General features: G+C 36.4%; 1 protein-coding gene across 2 annotated transcripts in view; it reads left to right on the top strand.

Annotated features, from left to right (window-relative positions):
- Positions 1-18,060, top strand: part of Cimip6 (ciliary microtubule inner protein 6) — a 297,684-nt gene that overhangs the window by 71,378 nt on the left and 208,246 nt on the right. The gene's annotated exons all lie outside the window — the stretch shown is intronic.

Below are 18,060 nucleotides of genomic sequence, written 5' to 3'. Positions count from 1 at the left end.
ATTACCCATTACAGAATATAAATTGAGTAATGTGTAAAATAAAACATTTTGACCAAAGAAAGTGGAGAAAAAATAATGATAATCAGAAATTTGTGAAAGATCATATATAATATAAACCAAATATTCATAATAAAAGAAGCAAGAGAGAAGAATAAGCAATATTTGGTATAAAAAGTATGATCATAGTTGTGATTTAAAGAAATCAAAGCATGTTGGTCAGCTTTACATCAATATATATTCAAAATTACATGAAATGTATGACTACATAAAAATGTTTAATTCATCAACACTGCCTGAAATATAATAGAAAACATAAGTAGACCTAGAGACAATAAATAAATTGAATCAGATATTTGGATAAAAATGTCTTTATACAAAATGCCATGAGGCTAAAAAGATTTTGAGACAAATACTACCCACCCTTCAAGGAACACATAATCCATTGTTTTGTTGAGACAAGGTCTCACTACGTAGTTCAGGCTGGTCTTGAACTCACTGTGTAGCCCAGGCTGGCCTCGAACTCATAGCAATCCTTCTGCCTCAGCCTCTTGAGTGTAAGGATTGCAGGCATGCACCACCATGCCTGGCTATAATCCACTTTTATATTTATTAAATGCTCAACAAATATTTATTGTATACCTGTTGTGTTCCTGGCAGTCTTCTAGCCCCTTAGAATATATCAATGACCAGAACAAAGGATTTGTCCCTCTTGAAATTTGTTTTAGCAAGGGAGAAAGACAATAATAACTATAGCAAGTTAACAGTATAACATATTAGAAAGTCACACATATTATGGAAAAAATAATAGAGTATAGTAAGAGATTTTTGAGTTCCAGGGGTAGGGAATTCTAAGCAGATTGTAATATTTAACTAGGTGGTCAGAAGAAGCCTCAATGCAAAGATGAAGTTTTAGCAAAGATGAAAGATGTAAAGCAAGTTAGCTAAGTGGAAATCTTGGAGAAGAGCATTACAGAAAGAGGTAAGCAGAGGCTCTATGAGTATATATGGGGCATAAGAGGAATGAGGAGGCCAGTGTGGCTAGAGCAGAGTGAATGAAGGAGGCTAGATCAAGCAGGGTCTTATAGACTATTGCAAGAAATTTGGTTTTTATTCTTAGTGAAATGGGAACCTCCTACAAGACTGAGCAGAGGACTCAAAATCTGATTTGTGTTTTACATGGATCTCTCTAGCTTCTGGTTGAAAAATAGGCTGTATAGAAACAATAGTAGATTCAAAGAGATCTTTTAGCAGGATATTGCAGTAATCTAGGTAACAGATCTCTCAGATCAGATCATAGCAGTGGAGGTGGATGTTGAATTGGATGTAGACTATAAGAGAAAGAGAAGTCAAGATGACTCCAAGATTTTAGACCTGAGCAACTTGTAGGATGGAAGTTGCTAGAAGGAGAGATGGAAAAAATTGTGATGGAGAGCTTTGCAGGAAACTCTGTTTTTCCACGTATTAAACTTGAGGCAATTGTTAGACAACAGAGTTAAGATGACAAATAGACATTATGAGTTTGGAGCTCAAGGGATGTCTGAGATGATGATACATATTTTGGCATAATCAATGTTATATGGTATTTGAAGCTGGGGGTCTAGACAAGATTACCAAAGGAGGAAATATTGATAAACTGAGGCTTATGGCCTGCAAAATTACAAGGTCAAGAAGAAGAAAACCCAGCATAGGAAACTGAGGCAAGATAGGGAAGTAGGATAGAAGCCAAGAGAATGCAATGTGTTGGAAGCCAAATATACAAAGGGACATGTTCACCTGTTTTGTGTGGTTCTGTTCAGTCAATGAAGATGTGGCCTGAGGATTAACCATTGGATTTTACAATGAAATAATTACCGGTGACTCAATAAAAGCACTTTCAGTGGAGTGGTAAGGATTTGAATAGGTTTTAAAGAGACTAGAAGGAAAGAAGTTGTAGATAGTGGATACTGACAATCCTTTTGAGGAATTTTGCCCCAAAAACAAAGAAAAGAAAGTTTCAGTGGTCAAGTGACAGCTTGGCTCTAAGGGGTTTAAGAGAAAAAATAGAGAGAAAGTGAAAGCAGCAAGTATACATAACTCTTTTGTGGAATTTTTCTTCAAAAAAAAAAAGGAATAATGGATAATGGGGAAAGTTGGTCAAAGAAAACATTTTTAAAATAGTAGAAAAAGAAGCATGTGTGCATGCTGATGTGAATGATCTACGAGGGAGCAAACACTGATGATTCAGGGGATAGAAAGAAGAATTGCTGAGTGGAGGAAGAGGAGGAAACCAGCCAGAAAACAGTGTGAGCATGTGCATGCTGGTAGGTGGGTAAAAGAGATAGTGAGAGATATGGAATTCTCCTCTGATTGCTCCAGTCTTCTCAGTGAAACAGAAATCAAGATTATCAAGTGAACATGAGGATGGGGCAGTGGGAATCTGAGAAGAGAAAAGAAGCCATGAAATATTTATCTAGAGAGAAGAGTGACTAGACTATGGCATAATTCATTGTCATGAATTTGAAATGTGACCAGCATCATTGTGAATCAGCATCATTGTGAATTTTCCTCCAGCCACATTGAGCTTGCAGGTACAGCATGGAAAAGCAGAGTTGGATATGGTCAGAAATAAAGAAAGAAGAGCAAAAGTATAGGTATAGTAATTGATCTTAGAAGTTAAGCTCAAGAAACAGGACAAATAGGAATGAAGATCAGCAAAAACATCATATGATCAGTGAATTGGAAACTCCAGGGTATTGAAGGTTTTTTTAGGTCAAATACCAGGGAGAACAACCAACAAGGACAAAAGATAGTAGTAGTCTAGGAGTTGACTGAGGGAGATTGGTCAGAATTCTACTCATCCATCCATGTTGGGTTCTAGCAAGACAATTGAACCTTGAAGCCAAGGTTGGAAGGGTCCCTATGTGTACACTGAAATCTCTCCAAGGGAAGACCAGAAAAATGAGAATGAGCCAGGTGCTAAAGCTCTTGACAAATGAGAAGATGTAGGTGTAACAAGAAAGTAGGGGAATCAGTGAGCTAAACCGTTGGTAGCAGATTCAAAATTGGGTCTGTTTCTAGAGCCAAGGTATAGTACCACCACCTCTTGATAAAAAGTCAGTGGAAGGAAGACACTTTTAGGATTTCATATTTCTTAATTATACTATTTTCTTTTCCTCAAAGTCCTCAGAAAAGGCCCCCCACACACACCACATATATATATATATATATATATATATATATATATATATATATATATATATTAGATTATCAAAAATAGGGAAAATATATGCTTTTTACAATTAGAAAATGAGTAGTGATAAAATTATTTAAGTTCAGTGTGAAATGTTATTTTCTTTTAGGGTTCTATTCTTCATATGTCCTAGGGTATGGAAAGAAACTATTGAAAAGAATAAATAAAATACAATTTCTATGCTGGAGGCTGAAACATCCTAGATTTTAAATATGTTTTTTATATATTATATTTTTAAAAATTTATATTTAAATATAATGTTTATAAAACATGTTTTTTGAGAAGGAACAAAGAAAACTAATATAAAATATCTGAGAAGAAAAATAAGCAAGAGAGGGAGAAAGGAGAATTCCTTGGGCATAGTACAATTTAACTATACATCTGCACATCATAGAATTGTGAAGTGTTTAAAATCTCTGGGAAACAGAAAGAGCATGATTTTTAAAATGTAAACAATATGAGATGAACGAAGAGAGCCTGGGAATTGTATGGTCTTGTTTTCTCAAATATTGTTACTGAATTCCTACTTGTTTTGAAAGGGATCCCTCACACTTAATTTGTTCAAACAACCTTATTTGTACAGAGCTATTGTTCTTTGGAGTAGGCTACCCACTTTAGAAAGCTCAAAACAGTGTGTTACTTTAAGACTCAGAAGAATGTTGGTAGACAAGAGGAGAAACAATTTCCACTGTTTCCCATAGAAAGTCCATTAAACTATGTTTGTAAAAGGAATGGTAAAAAAGAGGCTTTAAGTGATTAACCAAGTAGCTTTATAGCTGCTGTGGTCTCTATTGCCTCTTGGATCCTATAAATATAGACAAGAGTGGAGAAAATATTTGAGTTACCAGGGTGTGTGTAATGATTTACCCTAGGAAAGTTAAAAATTGTGATTTAATTATTTTCTATTAATATAGTGCTCATAGACAGCAAATACACCTAACTGTGCCTAGGGAAATTATAAGGGACTAAAGGTCTGTGTAAAGTGCTGGCTCAGTAGCCTGGCCCCAGTGTGGTGGAACCAAATGGAAGGGGTGCTCCAGATCAGACAGGGGTAGGGAGGCAGAGCCACAGGCTTGTGACTGAACCTGTATCCTGCCTAATGCTAATTGTCACCACCTGTGAACACAACAAGAAGCAAAATGACACAAGCACTGTTACAGTGTTGATGCTACACAGTACCAGAGTACTTACACCAGCCTTTTAATTTAGAACTGTTCAGAATTCATAAATAAAAGAGTAAAACTAAATTATATTAGTACTTTTGAAATACACAAAATGTAAGTTTAAATGTAGATGGTGGGTTGTTTTGAAAAGATATATGATCATCCTTCAAGGTGGAGGGCATGGAAGCTATAAAAGACATTCTTGAGAAAAAATTTGAATATGGACCAGCTATTATAATTTTTATAGAATTATATTCTGTGAGTGGGTGGAGGGGAGAATGGATGGGGAGGGGAGGAGAAATTGGGGAGGGTGGAGGAAAGAAATGTGAACTGGTAGAATATATGTAGGCATTTAATCCTGTGATTCCTTCCATATTTCTATGTATGTATGGAAATTAGTAAAATTAAAAATGAGGGTTAAAAGATAAGCATCATACTCTTCTTTTGACAATAGTTACATGAGGCAGATGAAAAGGAATAACAAGAAGAGGAAGAATGCAGGTGTGACCTGTTGTGACTTTGGGCAAATGCTTAGCCTGTTTGAGCCTAAGTTTTCTTCATCTGTTTTACATGTAACAACTGCACATAAGGGGTGATATGGTGATTATATTAATAACATGTAGAGATAATGCTAGATGGGTATATTTGTTCTTGTATTTTAATCCTTTGTCCCTATAAATCATATTCCCTAGCAGCCATTCTGTCATTAGAGCCAGGAGAAGGGGAAGGGAGGATGCCTCTCAGAAGTAGAAGGGGATATTGTAGCAACAAAGTGTGATCCATGTACTGCAACATCAGCCTTGCCAGGGAGCTTGGTAGAAAAGCAGAATGAACTGTGCCCCACACATTAGAGGTGGCAAAGCAGGTGTGGAGCAGCAGTATAGTCTGATAAATGAAGAGAGATTCTGAGCTGGTACTCTGAGCTGCCCTTGAGTCTCACAATGAGAAATGGACATAGAGTCTGACCATAATTCAGATACTGGCTGGAAAGCTGATGGGAGAAGGAGAAGCCAAATCTGTAAGGCATGCCCAGGTTGGTAATGAATTAGTCATAGGCAGAACTCAGGAGTTTCCCTGGGGGCAGAACCAGTGGGAAAGGACCCCTAGAGCTCATCAGCCAAGGACTTCAGCATCAAGGCCAGCAAGGTGCCCAGGATCCAGGTAGACAAAGGGCCTTGCCATGGAACCACAAGGATCTGAGAGCTGTCCAAGTCTTTTCTTCCCACAGCCAGATCATAAAACCATTTCCCTCTCACATACCCAGACATCATCATGAAAAGGAGCAGGGGGACTTGGGAGGAGAAAACTAAAAGTCTGACCATTTATCCAAACAAGAACAGTTCCTTAAAGAGACTGTTTAAATTACTGAGTCAGAATTAATTTCCCACAGAAGGCAGTATTAAAAAATATACAAAGACACAAAACTTGCACAAAATACAATAGAAACCCAACAGTAGAAATTCACTTTATCTCTTAGTACATGACAGAATCAAAAATATCAAAAATAAAATAAGAATATGAAACACCTAAAAAAAAACCTTTGTAAGGTTGATTTTTCTTAATGTGTACCAGTGAACTACAGGAAAATGTAATGGTTAACAGTGGAAGATTTGGAGCCAGACTATGGGGTCCAAATTCCAAACTGCATCTGAATGATCTTGGGAACTTACTTTTGTGTCCCAGTTTCCCTCTCTGTAAAATGAACATAACAGTGCCTTGTAGAATTCTTGTAAAGCACAGAATTGTTGTAAAGCTTCACATACAGTGTTTAATGAATGTTACCTCTCATTATTTGTTGCTATACGGGACTCATCATCCTGAAAATAGAGAATACCCCTTCTTTTCATGTGCCGATTGTATATTCACAAAAAGTGAAGATACATAAAAATCTTCTGTGTGCTGAACGAAGTAGAAACAGTGTGGGAATGTTTACTGAGAACAGTTGTGTAATAGCAGGTATAAAGAACTCTTGAAACCAGTTCGTGGGTCAAAAAGCAAATAAAGGGCTGGAGATGTAACTCAGTGGTAGAGCATTTTCCTAAAATGAACAAGGCTCTGGTTTCAATTCTCAGCACGGTAGTGCTCACTTTGGCAGCACTGTAAAAAAATAAATAAATAAAAATTGAGCTACAAAATATAAGCAAACAAGATCCACCAACACCCTCAGAGTCATTTCCCACACTAAGTGGAGTTTATTCTAACAATTTCATGTTTTGGCACAGTAACATCCTCCCCACAATCCTATAAACTAGGCACTATTATTAGCCTCATTTAACAGACCAGAAAACTGAGGTGCAGAAATATTAAGTAATCTGTGCACGGACAAATAGTAAATGACAGAGCCAGTCTAGCCTCAAGGCTTTTCTTCTAAGCTCTACAGGCTATTCTCTGAGTCTTCCCCAGCTTTAGTTTTTCATCTGTAAAATAGGCTCAGTAATTCTTATCTCTTGTGGTAGATGTGATAAATAAGAGATGGAGGTGGGGGGTGCCTTGATGGTGTCTGTTTCTGTATCGTTTGATTGTTATAATGAAATACATTATTCATGTATTTTTAATCAAGAAAATGTTTTCTTAATGCCCTGTAAGAGTGCTGGTACCGAGAGACGCCCAATAAAGTCATTATTACTATGTCAGATGACTAGTCAGAATTTCCATTTGACTCGATAGGAATTTGTTAGCTCCAAAAGTTTGGGTGTGAGAGAAAGAAAGAAGGCCAATAGCTGGAGGAGAATCAGCAAGAGGCTTTTCCTTTCAAATGAGAAAGGCTTGTATGTCCTAAAGTAAGGGATGGGAACTAACAGAAGAGAGAACGAATTGGTTCAGGTGAGTGAGAATTATAATCAATGAAGCAGTTCCTGAGGAATTGAGGGTTAGAGAAGGGAGGTACTGAGATCTCCCTACACAAATTGAGTTATTTTGGGCAAGGTTAATAATGACTACTCTAATTATTGGTAGATAAGTCCCATTTTATGAACAATAGGCCTCCCTGAGGTAACAAAAATATCAAGACCATCTTAGAAAATAAGAATTCAAAAGCTTTATTTATTTACCTGCTTCAAGGAAATGTGAGAATAGGTTTTCTGAAGAGGAGCCAACAGTTTATTTTTCTGTTTATGAGTTACAGTGGCAAAAGGATTGTGGACAAAAGGACATCTTTTCAAGCAGCTTCCCTTGGTGTAGTTCAGGGGGGCAACAAGAGAACTTATTTCTGCAGCTGGGAAAAAGGTTCAGAGCTGACTTCCTGGAATTGGCTCTCATTTCAGTCTAAAATAGATTTGAAATACTGTGCTATTTGGGAATTGGGGCCTGTTCATTCTAAGCACATCTGTTGGTAGCTGTTGAAATACAAATAAATTCATATAAACTCCAAGTAATGCTCATATTATAATTATCAATTTCAACTTTAAAATACACAGTCACAAAACCTACATCTCAGTTGCTGTCAAATGCCTAACACACAATATGGAAGGCATTGATTTTTTTTTTTTTTTTTTTTTTTTTGCCAACCATGGTTACTTTGAACCTGAGCCACGCTTTTTTTTTAAAAAAACTGTATATCCTTTTATTGGTACATTTTAGGTGTACAATATAATGACATTCATCATTGGAAATTTACATCTTTACATACTCTCCTGGTTTTTAGTTTTTCCTCCTTCCCCTGCCCTCCCTTCAACCCCTCCATTCCTCCCTATTTACCAAGACTTTGTTTCCTTTTTCTCATATTAATTCCATTCCCTACTTTCCTTTCCCCTACCCCTTTCCCTTTGCCCCTTTTCTTCCTATTTCACATTATCTATTGTACCTTTGAGGCCTTATTTACACTTTCAGTTTCTCACACTAAAGAAACTATTTGGTATTTATACATGTGTGTCCTATTTATTTCACTTAAGAGTATGGCCTCAATGTGCATCCACTTAGCTATAAATGTCTCTAATTTCTCATTTTTTATGGCTGAGTAGTTCTCCATTTTATTTTAAAAAACCACATTTTCTTTATCCAGTCTCCAGTTGATGGTCATTTGGGCTGTTTCCAAGTTTTGACTATTACAAACTGTGCCACTATAAACATGGGTGCACATAAATCACTGTGGTATGATTCTTTTAATTCTTTTGGGAAGATCCCCAGCAGGGGAATAGCTGGATCAAATGGGACTTCCAGTCCTAGTTCTTTGAGGTATCTCCATACTGATTCCCACAGTGGTTGCACCAGTCTGCACTCCCACCACAACTTTTAATTCCTTTAAAAGTGTTCATTCCTCCATACCTGAATTTTTCAACTGAAATTCATCTTCATTTTCAAAAGTTTAGATATGAACTATATCAAATAGTTCTGTATTTTGGTTTTGATTATTTCACAGCCTTTAGTACTTGAAATGAGGGTCTCAAACTATTAAAGTCATAAAGCCAGCACTGAATAAATGCATTTTCCTCTTGTCTTCACTCCAGTTTTACTAAGTAAAAGTTTCCATTTAGGTGTTGCAATTAAGGATATTTCATTTGTGTTTGTACATGGTTCTATTCCATAAAGAATCTGCAGTATCTTTTAAAAAAGCAAACACAGGACAACAGAATAGAAAATTTGCCTTTTTTTAATTAAAGAGGAAGGAGAAAGACAAACTGATCGTGCTGCTATGGTGCAGCCAGAACGAGGCTCCGCAGACGAAGTGTGGCAGTGATTGTACACACATCATACAATTGCCTTCTTCAGCACATCTGGAAAACATGCACACTTTTAAAGTTCTGGCTTGGTGAAACACCCCAACACTGTGAAACTTACTAACTTACCATTTGGTGCTAATATTCTTGATTTCTTTTATTCAATTTTTACTCATGTAGAAAATATCACATTATAATATGTAATGTTCAACTACTAGTATAGCTGTTTCCTTCTTTCATTTGACTTTTATTTACCAAAAAATCCATTATTCACCTATTATATGTCAATGACAGTTTTCATTGTTGTCTCTTTCTTGTGTGCAATATGCAAAGTAAATGAAGTTTTTACACTCCTCTTTAGCATTAACTAATAACAATATATTCTGTTTTCACAATTTATAATTTTAGTGATTATATAGCAGTCTGTTAAATTAATGCAACTTATATTGGACAGTTTTCTTTGTTTCCAGTTTCTTGCTGGTATAAATATTCTTCCAAGAAATTATTTATGCATCTAATTTACTTGAATTCTGACAGTCAGTACTATTTGTGTACTGGAAAGAGCACTAAGATGGAGAGTCAAGAAACTTGCAACTGACTTTCAGTTCTCCCACTGAGAAAGCTATCTATAAAGTCCATTCCTTTGCTGCATGGGTCAGGTACCATGCTGGGCACTCTACATAAGTTATTTTGCCCAAGGAAGTATATACACACACCTTGTTTTATTACACTTTCCAGATACCGTGGTTTTTTTGGTTTTTGTTTTTTACAAACTAAAGGTTTGAAGCAAGTCTACCAGAGCCATTTTCCAACACTTATTTGCTCACTTCGTGTCTGTGTCACGTTTTGGTATATCTCACAGTATTTCAAACTTTTTCATTATATTTATGTCTTTTCTGGTGATCTGTGCTCAGGGATCTTTGGTGTTGCTATTGCACTATAATTGTTAAATGTCAGAGTTGAGGAAACCAAAGTTAAACAGGTGTATGCTGCTCATGTTAGGCCCAAGGAATAAGAAATGGAATATTGAGGTTTCTAACTATGTTGGCCTGTGTATCAATGGCTGTGGGAAGTTGGCTGTGGGAAGTTGGCTGTGGACTTCCAGGACCCACTATGGTAAGCCTTTTACTCTCTGGAAACTACATTGACCTCAAGGGTCTATTAGGAGCTAAGGAGGCATCTAGAGCTAAATCAGCTCACATGCATTCTTATTTTGGACATTCCTATTTCTACATGTCAAAGAGAAACATTCTGAAGGTAGTCTGCATTCTCATTTTACTCACCTTCTAGTGAGGATCAGCCCTTTGAGATTTCAGCTGCTTTAGTAATTTGTCCAATATCATATAAACAGTGAATGATGGAAGAAATGGCTTGTTTGACAGCCAGTGGTCTTTCTATTCTACTAGTGATGTGTATTCCAGTGATGTGGCTTGGGCAGGTCACTTCATCTCTCTGAATTGTAATTTTCTTGTCTAAATATAAGAGTTAAATAAGATGATCCAATTTTGACAGATTGATTCCATTGTTAAATATACATGATAAGCATCTTTTCTTCAAGATACAAATTCCTCATAGACAGAGGCTATGCTTTCCACATTCTTGAGTTGATCATTGCATATAATAAATGCTCGATAAATATTTTTTGTGGGTGAATTAATGAATGAAAATGCTAACCTTATTGCTTTTCTCAGAAGCAAGATTTTCAATGCCAGGACTTGAAGTGATAAGATTTTAGAAGACCTCACAGGAGCTTCAAATCTCATCACTTCATACTTCCACTACAGAATCTTTTATTTAAAAATGTATTTGTCATGGGCTTTGCCACAAGAAAATGCTTAGCAGGGGTCAGTTTGTATTCTTCTGAAAAGAACAAAGAATTGGCAATAGGAAATCAGGAACCTGAGAAGAATGAAGGTAGGAACTCTGGTAGGTAGACTTCTGTAACAATGCTTTTTGGGTTATTTTTATCTTTGTGCTTCTTTTATTAGCAAAAATAAGACAAAACCATGCCTATTCAAATTTAGTAAACTAGAGCCTGTTCAAACCCAATTTTAATAAATAAATAACTATGGCACACTTAACATCTCTGGGAATACAACAGACAAGTAAATTTTGTTCCTGTGTTTAATTTAAACATACAGGGTTTTAAATGCACCCTTAGAAAATTCAGTCCAATACTGATGCATTATTTAATAGTGTTATTTTCTATGCCAAAAAATTCAAAGATATGTACACAGACCCCAGGAAGTATAGAATCTATGGATTTTGTAATTACTGTTTGAAACTTAAAATTTCATCCGAGTCATTAGCTAACATTTTTAAAGCTTTACACATGAATAATTCTGAGTAGATATCTGCCTTCTACTCCATCCCCAACCAAAGGGAGGGTTAGAGAGAAAGGAAGATCTGCACAACCAATATTTACAATGGTTATTTTTGGAATTAAAAACAGGAATTTGCACAAGTGTCTGCTTTTGTCTCTTGAGCTTCACAAAGACCAGCATTGCACTGAGACAATAAAATTATTGCTCTCTAAAACTAAAAGAAAAATCTGGGAAAATTAAACATTTGTTCCAAAAATTTTTTACTGAGTTTCTATATAAAAGAATGCATAGTGAAGAGAGCAGTGAGGAATCAAGCTGTTTCTTATGGTACATACAGGAAAAGAAAACATTACATAATCCTGGAACAGTTTCTCTAATAGAGACGAAAAGGAGAATGATGTAATTGTAGCCACAGATTTGTGCTTCCACATTAATAGTGCTTTCGGTATTATTCAACTAAACTGAAATATTCAGTTCAACCTGACAACATCATAAAGAAATGTCTTTCAAAAACTCATTTATCACATTTTAATAGGGTTAAGTATTATTGCCAAAGAATAAGAAAAGGAAAACATCATGTTGATTAAATTTAAACAATAACATATTCATAATGTGGATCATTTTATGTTATCAGTGTTTTTTAAGTTCCCAAAGAAGGTACAGGGCTCGGCTATAAAAAAAATAAAAATGCCATGGCAACCTGAACTGAGATGGTCCTAAATTCTCTAGACTACATTTTAGGATTCTTCAAATGATTTTTAAAGTTCTCTGTAAAGTAGGAAATGAAAGAAAAAGAAAAAAGAACCTCCTCACCTAAATAACCTTGGTCTTAATAAATGCTCCAATAAAATTAATTTTGACCTTGAGTTAAATGATCCAGCTCTACTGGATAACTATAATGAGGCTACTCATCTGAATTTACTTGTTAGATTTTATGTAAACTCTTCAAGGGTACGTGTTTAACTATAATCTTTAAAGAGCTAGACCAATGTAAATCCACGTACACTTTTCCAGTAACTGCTATTCAGATGCCATTATGTAGCCTGTGTCTCACTATCTTTCTTCCAACCATAGGAAAATGAGGACTGTCTGTTAGACTATTTGACAGAGACAAAAAGCTCATAAATATGTTTTCAACAGTTTTTAAGTTTGAGGTGAGCATAGTACCACTTGACTATTTCTTGTTTCAGGCTCAGAATTAGGTCAAGAGAGAACACTTTTTTTTTCATAATGTATTGGGAAACAGCTGGGACCAAGGCTGCCTGGGTAGGTGGCTTCAGCTGAGCCAGGTCTCTCCACCCCCCAACCTTCTCCTCCCCACCAGAGAAAACTTTTTTTAAACATTTTCCCTAAAATCATCAAGTAATTTAGGAATGAGGAAATTGTGTTTATTTCAGCATTCCAGGGATGTGATTCCCAAAAATCATAGTAGAGGTAAGAGAACAGATTAAATCTAGAGATCACCAAAAGGATTGAATAAAATAAGAGGAACTCCCACAAAGAAGGATTGCCTGGAGATGTAGAATCCAGTTGTAATTATTACCCAGCTAGGAAGACTCAATTCCTTTTCCTAACAACGAGATATACACTCTTGCTTTGGATGTCAGATAACTTCTTATTTGTTTCAGTTCATCAAATTAAATACCTTGTATAAAGTGAATCAGTGGTGCCACCATAGTGCACATGTCCAGATGTGGATAGATATCATGGCAGACACAAATGTTTGAATGAATAAGCCCAGAGGTTTCCATTAGTAGACTGCATGATGTTCAGGACAGGTAAGGATGGGCTGATAGTAGGGCCCAGACAAGATTCAGGTGGGTAGAACTCCCCAGCTCATTGGAACTAGAGTAGCAAAGACATCATGTGACGGGAATAATTTGGTGAAGCTGTGTGCTCAATTTTTGTGACATGGAAGTCAATTCTAGGCACTGGTATTATGAAGTAAAATTTTAAAAGCCAAAATCAAAACTTTATCCTTATAAATGAGAGTATTATAACTCCTGGTGAGAGAACCTTGAAATAGATTATTATTATTATAAAATGCTTTACCTCCTTCTACTTTTCCTCATTATACAAATTCAATTAAATCTAATTGAACAAGAAAGAGTTATAAAAATAGTAATTATACCCTACGAGCTAATTATTTTCTTCTTTACAATGAATGAGTTATTACAGAAGCAAGCAACACAATTAGCAAGCTGCCTTACTGTTTATTTTCATTTTTCATTTATATGTTTACCTATTTATTCTGTGCCCTTCTACAAAGGAGCAGAAATTAATCTGCTATTCATTTTTAGTGTTTTGTTTTGTTTTTTGTACCAGGGATCAAACTCAGGTCCTTGCGCTTGTGGGGCAGGTGGTGGAACCACTGAGCTAAATCCCCAGCCCCATTTTTAGTGTTTTTAATCATAATATATTACCTAGTAGACTCCAGTTCTCATGGAAATGAAATGCATGTTAACTTGAGCATTTGTCTCAAAAATTGGACATAAGTAGTAAATTTAAATCTCTTATGAAAGTACAAGAGAAGAATATACAAGTTCTCAAAATCCTTTAAAGTGTACAACTCTAAATTCCAAGATTTACACTCACGAGTCAATTGAAGTTAGCAAACAGGACTTTAAATAAAATAAATAGAACAATAAATGACCAACAAATGCTACCATCAGGGATGATGGGAAACAACAACAACAGCGAAAGATAGCTTTACATTTTCAGACAATTCCCAACTATCTCCCAGTCATTCTTCGTGATCTCACACCACTCCACCTCCACCCCCAACCCCCACTTTTTTCCAGCACTGAATGAATATTGAATACAGCCTTTGCACTGAGATTTATCATCAGTCCTTTGTGTCCCCATCCCCAGCCAGGTTCTCACTAATTTGCCCAGGCTGGACTGATACTTGTGGTCCTCCTCCTGCATCAGCCTCCCAGAGTGCTGCTCCACCCTTTACTTAGCTTTGGTGTAAGCAGATTGATCATCACCCTTATGGTCAAATTTTAAGATGTCAGAAATTAATTCTGACCTGGAACACATTTCTGCTTTCTAGTTCAGGTCCCATGTTTTCCCTATCTTTGCCTCTGAATTCTAAGAAAAAGCACCAAATAAATACATACTTTCTCATTAACAAAACAAAAATATTTGATTTGCTTTTAAGTGATTAACCAACTACACACTGAGCTTACATTCCATGGACTCACTGGGATATTTGAATAAGATACCAGACTGGTGATAATCTTTTTTGCAAATAGAGCATTATGACCTACAGTTAAACTAAGATGATGCTCTCTATAGGTATACTCATATGTAGTCTCTATGTTACTTCTATAAACACAGAAAGGATATGAAAGTACACACCTCCAGAGAATGGCGGCATCTAAGAGTAGGGCTGGAAGATGGAAAGGGGACTTTCACTTTCTGCTTCCTATTCTTATATCCTGATTGAATTTTTACAATGAGAAATTATTACTGTTTTCTTTAATAACTTAAGGAATAAAAATGTTATTTCTAACATTCCAAATTTAAGATGATAGCATGGTGACTTGAAATCTTTTAAAAATATTTTTTACAATTGTTTTTGATTCTGTGATATATGACATATTTTGGGGTTTTTTTCCTTCTTGATGAATGAAAATAAAAAGATGAAATCTATTTAAATGATTATTACATACACTATGTTAGGTTTGTGTATGTTGGCTCAAAGTTCTCATTAAAGACTTCCAACTATCTCTGTGGCTAGGTTTGTAATCTTTTCATACTGTTACTAAAGATCTTGCATAAATCATTTATTCAACAAGAAAAATCTTTGAGCACTTTCTTCTTGTCAGCCCCTGGGCTGGGTGCTCAATTTAAAGATAAATTATATAGGAGCTTTACTGCAGGTATTCCATGTGTCAGGCGCTGTGCCTGGTGCCTTACATATATTAGCTCCTTTCATCTTTACAATACTCCTGTAAGGTAGAAATATTGCTAACCCCATTTTACAGAGATTAAGAGCAGAGGAATTAGGGTGGCAGCTACCTGAATCCTAAAAGTCTGGCTCTGACTTAATAGTCCATGCCTTCAAACCATGACTTCATTGTACTTTTGAAATCATAAGGTAGATATAATCTAGGAGGAAGAGTTTTACAAGTAATTATTTAAGTATATGTTAACAAATGGGACAACTTGCATTTCCCATAATGGAAAGTTAAACCCCAGAGCATCTGCCCAGACAGTGCAAGACCTTGGAAGCATTTAAAACGATGTAGATATTGGTACATTAACATAAAAAATTAACTTCATATTCTAAGGTGGAAAATATTATAATAGTACTAATAATGTGATTTAAACTTTGTTTTAAAAAACTAGATAAAAGACCAAAGCTGGACTCATAAAAAGCATCCAATATGCCTGTAGATCAAAGGAGGCCACATAGAGATTCAGGTCAGAATACTGGGGGCCCTTCACTGATCAGTGCACTTTCTCCTCCAGGCCTGGGTAAGGCTTCCCCCATCCCCTCAACACAGAGGCCCAGACAGCCTCCACCAGTCATCCCAAGTGGTTCCTGAAATTACTCCTCTTAGATTTTTTAGTATTCCCTGCCCTCCATTTGACTGCCAGAATCCATTCACCTAATATGCTTGGTTTCTTTTATTCTTGTCTCTCATTCCCCTGTTCAAACTGTACACATCTCTGTGTCCCTTTATGTACTCTTGCCACTGCTTCCTCTGGAGAGGACTAATGCTGTTTTCACATGTAGTAGGAGGGACAGGAGGGATGAAAGGAACAGACTCACATGTACACGGGATACTGATCGGCTACTGCTATTGCTGTGTTCCACATCATCACCTTTGCCTTTATTAGATTATTCCCCTAAGTCTACAAATGTGCTGTAATATTTACAGTTCTATAAGGTTTTCTCTAAGTCCCACATTATCCTGCAGCTATTGCCTTTACAGCACACTTCTTTTATAAAGCTGTCTAGATTGATGGTTTCCACTTCTCACACTCCTATTTTGCCCCCTCAAGCCCATTTGTAAGGTGCTAATTCCTTCCATGACAACTCTGCCTCATGACTTCATCACCTCCTAAAAGTCCCACTTCTTAATACTACCATATTGGCAGTTAAGTTTCAACATATGATTGTTGGACACATTCCATAATACAGGGTTCTAATTGCCCTCTCCTTAAATTGGCTTCTAATCAATAGAATGTGGTGGAAGTGACACTGAGTATCTCTTGAGACCACTTTAGAGTAGGCCATATATCTTCTGTCTGTCTGTCTCTCTCCTTTAATATACAAAGTCTGGCTATATGAAGTCATGGGGCTAGAGAGGCCATGTAGGACTGAAAGAGATGCCTAAGGAGGCTCATCTATTCTGGAATCCAGATGATTGAGTTTTCCCAATACAACTTGCCAGACCTTTGAATAAGAGAGCCTTCCTATCAATCGAGTCCTTAGATTTCAACATCAAGATGAGTTTTCCCTGAAAACTCTGCCCAAACTGCAGACCTACAGACAGGATACTGTTGTAAGCCTCTAGGTTTGAGGACAGTTTGAACAGCTACTCTAGTAATAGCATTGCCTACATTTGTAAGCACATTGATTCTGTATGCTGCTCCCTTGATTGCCTTATGACAAGAACATTATGACCCTTTAGTTCATTCATTTGTGTCTATGCCTAGGGGGCATTCTTACAGTAGCCTACTACTCCTATGGCCACCAGCCTGAAAGGATTTCTTTTTTCTTCACCTTTCCTGAATCTGGGAAACGTATCAGAAATTCTGCCTTCCAAAACTGGGGAAAAAAAATCACATTCAAAGCCAGCTGCCTAGAGATGTGGTTGCAAATATGGTATAGTAATTTTCCCTGTCTCTGCCCTAGAAACAGGAACAGACTCCAATATGTTTCACTATAACAGAGGTGACCAAGGAGTATTCTCAGGACAGGAGCAAAGGAACTGTAAAGAAAATTATAGCCTCATTAACTTGCCTTAGATAATTACGTGTTAAAGTGAAAATCAGTTGGTGGTGCCATTTTTTTAAAGGTGATCCATATTGTCATTTCTTCCTCCTAGGAAGAGCGTTCTATCATAAAATATTGTCAAGGTCAGGTTTTGCCTAGATTAGAGAAAAAGCAATCTGATGTAATTCCACTTCATTAGTGAACATCCTCAGTAGGAAAATTCTTGTATAAAAGGCTTATGTATTTGCCAAATACAGTGCCTAACATAAATTAATTCAGGTATTCTCTTTTCTGAATTGATCTCCTACAAGTTGGGTGAGCATGCATTTGTTCCCTTAAACTTTATCCTTTCAGAGATCAATTTAGGATTCTACCAGAAGCTTCTAATTTCTCTCTCTCTCTCTCTCTCTCACTCTCTCTCTCTGCCTGAAATAGTGTGTAATTAGAAGAGGCTCCCAGACATTGAGTCCTCATCTGGATGATTCTCAGGTCCAAATAGTACTTTCTAGAACAGACATCAGGGAGTCTGTTTCTTCCACAGCCATCTTCTGGCTTTAGCTTTATAGTCTTACCTACTGATGCCCCAGACTTAATTCTATTCAATACAATGATGTCATTGGTGAATTTGGGTTTATGTCCTTGTTAGAGTTGCCTCATCAAAAAGTCCTTTGAAAACTTGATAATGACAGCCATCTACTATACAAGCAATGCTCAATTCAAAAGAGGGAAATTTCAT

The sequence above is a fragment of the Heterocephalus glaber genome, unplaced genomic scaffold (genome assembly GCF_053883595.1).
Source record: "Heterocephalus glaber isolate CG9 unplaced genomic scaffold, H.glaber_assembly_v1.0 deba00001457, whole genome shotgun sequence".
Classification (NCBI taxonomy): domain Eukaryota; kingdom Metazoa; phylum Chordata; class Mammalia; order Rodentia; family Bathyergidae; genus Heterocephalus; species Heterocephalus glaber.
This window is presented reverse-complemented; position numbering and strand designations above follow the sequence as displayed.